This window comes from Myotis nattereri, assembly GCF_964212035.1.
Source record: "Myotis nattereri genome assembly, chromosome: 3".
Classification (NCBI taxonomy): Eukaryota; Metazoa; Chordata; class Mammalia; order Chiroptera; family Vespertilionidae; genus Myotis; species Myotis nattereri.
Window position 1 is genome coordinate 147075466 of NC_138077.1, and position 3002 is coordinate 147078467.

Genomic DNA, 3002 nt, shown 5'->3' on the forward strand with positions numbered 1-3002 from the left:
AGAAATGCTATTGCTTTAATAGCACTATCCTTTCTGGTGCAACATTTAATTCAAAATTTGATATATGTAAAATGTAGATGACATTTTCAATTTATAGCTATATGAAAACAAAACTTCTCTTATATTTTCATGCTTTGAAATGCCTTAACCTTTCCCGTAAAAAATCTTTTAAAAATGTTATTAAAATTATATAGGCACTTAAATCCTGTTTAATTACTATTAGTAATTCCTAATTTAATACACTTTAATTTGTTAAAAGAAAAAAAACTTTATTTGGTTTTTACACTCTCATTGGGTGGATGACATACACTAAAAGATAATTTGTGGGGCATTTATAAATTGTATAGGTCAGCACTACCCAAAAGAAATACTGTACGTTACAAATATGGTTTAAAATTTTCTGTAGCCACATTAAAAAATAAAAAGAAACACGTAAAATTAATCCTATTAATATATTTTATTTAACTCATTATATTCAAAACATTTCAATGTTAACATGATTGAGATATTTTACTGTTTCCCCCCCTATACCAAGTATTCAGAATCGATGTGTGTTTCTTATGACACATCTCAGTTCAAACTAGCTATATTTCAAATGCTTACTAGTCACATATAGTACAGATGTAGAAAGTTTTGTATAACTTTCATTTAATATTCACTCAATTATATATGTCACAAGGGGGGCGGGGCATCAAGATTTTAGAGATGGTTAGGTAGAGAGCATGGCCAAAAAAAAGGCTGGGACCTACTGATAGAAATATACCAGGTAACTTCTATTCCCATGAAGATGTAACATTTTCTGCACAGAAAAAGGTGCCTCTTGCTCCCTTCTATTAATTCCCTCTTAAAGAAGAAACACTATTCTGACCTCTATCACCATAAATAAGTTTGTCTTATTTTTGAACTTGCTTATGGCATATTTTGTTCTTTCTAAGGGTAGTGAGAATTAATCCCAATCTGCCTCTTTTCTGTCTTTATTTGACATTGTTGTATGAATTTGGATGTAAATCAGATGATAGGTTGTTGGTACTATGACCCTTCTGTTTTTTTCCAGTGTGGTTATGTCAAGATGAGAGAGATGTTTCTTAGATTTCATGAATAGTAACCCTTTAGAGGTTAGCTTTATGACTAAAAAAATTGTTTAGAATATAGAAATTAAAATTGCTTACACAGATAACATGGTTGTCTGTCTTGCTTTTATTACAATATTCTCTAGGCCTATAGCCAAGAAGTAGGTAGAGGAGATCTTGGATTGCCTCCTTATATAGATGCCTTTTGGAAACTTTTTAAAGTAGCTTCTAGGCATTATGTAGGTTAGCTTTTAGGCATTTCAGGTTACTTAAAAAGATATTTGAGTATTTCTGATTGTGATTGTAGGGGTAGGAATAAAATAATACACTTATGTTTATAGGTAAGTATCCACTCTCAACCAGAAATATTTTTTTTGTTTAATAAAAAAAATTGTATCTACTTAGAAGTATTCATAATGTCAACAAAGCAGTTGCAACTTTTTTTTGCAATTACAGAGTGATACCCAGTTAATAGAGCGACAGTTATTTTGTATAAGCTATATCAGAGACAACTGAAGATGAATAAACTACCATCCCCATAAATAACCAATTTGTGCTGTGCACCAAGAAGAACCTGCTTTAAATTTCCATGCCAATTTACGACCCCCATACTGTACCAGGGAAGGTTAGTGGCTACTGAAAATACCACCAGGACAGGGCTATCTAAAGACACATCCTGTAGTATGTTAACTATACAAAAAGACACTACAGTCAAATCTTCCATTTCCATTTTTTTTCTTTAAAAGGAGTGAGTTCTGTAAATGCTTTATAGACAAGAAGAAATGCACTAGAACCAACTTATTCATCATCTTTTCCTCTTCATCTTCCTCCTCCTCTTTTTCTTGCTTTTTTCAGCCTTGACAACTCCCTTTTTGGATACCCAGGCTTTCCTTTAGCTCAATTTGCAGCAATATCCTTTTTGTATTTCTCCTTCAGCTTAGGAGCCTTCTTTTCATAAGGCTGCTTGTCATCTGCAACAGTGTTATTCCACATCTTTCCCAGCTTCTTTGCAACGTCACCAGTGGGTAGGCTGGGATGCTCTCCTTTGTTTAAAGGAGACCTCTTGGGTGCATTGGGATCCTTGAATTTCTTTTTGTTTCCCTTTTAGGAGGGATATAAGTTTTCATTTCTCTCGTAACGGGCCTTGTTCGTCTTTGCTATGTCTTCAAATTTTCCTTTCTTAGTAGACATGGTCTTCCATCTCTCTGAGCATTTCTTAGAAAACTTTGAGAAGTTGACTGAAGCATCTGGGTGCTGCTGCTTGTGTTCCTCTTAGCAAGTTTGCACAAAGAAAGCATACGATGCTTGGCCTCTTAGGATCGCCTTTTATTTTTACCCCTAATTAATTTTCCTCAGCAAGCACACAGTCACCCAGTGCCCAGCCAGCTCACACTTGCCCTGGCATTGTCTCTATGGATCTCAATTTACTGCAATGGCTGTCTCAACCAGAAAGATTTTGACACTTTTATGAGTAAAGAACTAGAATGTTACCTTAAGGACAGTTGCACAAAAACTAAAATCCATGAAGGACACTTTATAAAATGCAAACTGAAATGGAATTATTATTTTTTTTTAATTTTTTTGATTGATTTTTAGAGAGGGAGAGGTATAGAAACATCAATTTGTTGTTCCACTTATTTTTTTTAATATATATTTTTTATTGATTTCAGAGAGGAAGGGAGATAGAGAGATAGAAACATCGATGATGAGAAAGAATCATTGATTGGCTGCCTCCTGCAAGCTCCCCCCTGCGGTGGATGGAACCCACAACCCCGGTATGTGCCCTTAGCCTGAATCGAACCTGGGACCCTGTAGTCCGCAGGCCCATGCTCTATCCAATGAGCCAAACTGGCGAAGGCTGAAATGGGATTATTGATCATGATTTTAACTTCTAGTGCTTGAATCAGTTTTATTTTTCAAATGGAAATAATG

At 34.7% G+C, this 3002-nt stretch overlaps 1 pseudogene across 1 annotated transcript; it reads right to left on the bottom strand.

Moving 5' to 3' along the window:
* Window positions 1–1756: 1756 nt before the first annotated feature.
* On the bottom strand, window positions 1757–2594 carry LOC308516920 (high mobility group protein B1-like; annotated as a pseudogene). The gene is made up of 2 exons: window positions 2562–2594; window positions 1757–2393 (listed from the first exon to the last, which is right to left on the bottom strand). The product of its transcript is annotated as a high mobility group protein B1-like (transcript).
* Window positions 2595–3002: the final 408 nt, after the last annotated feature.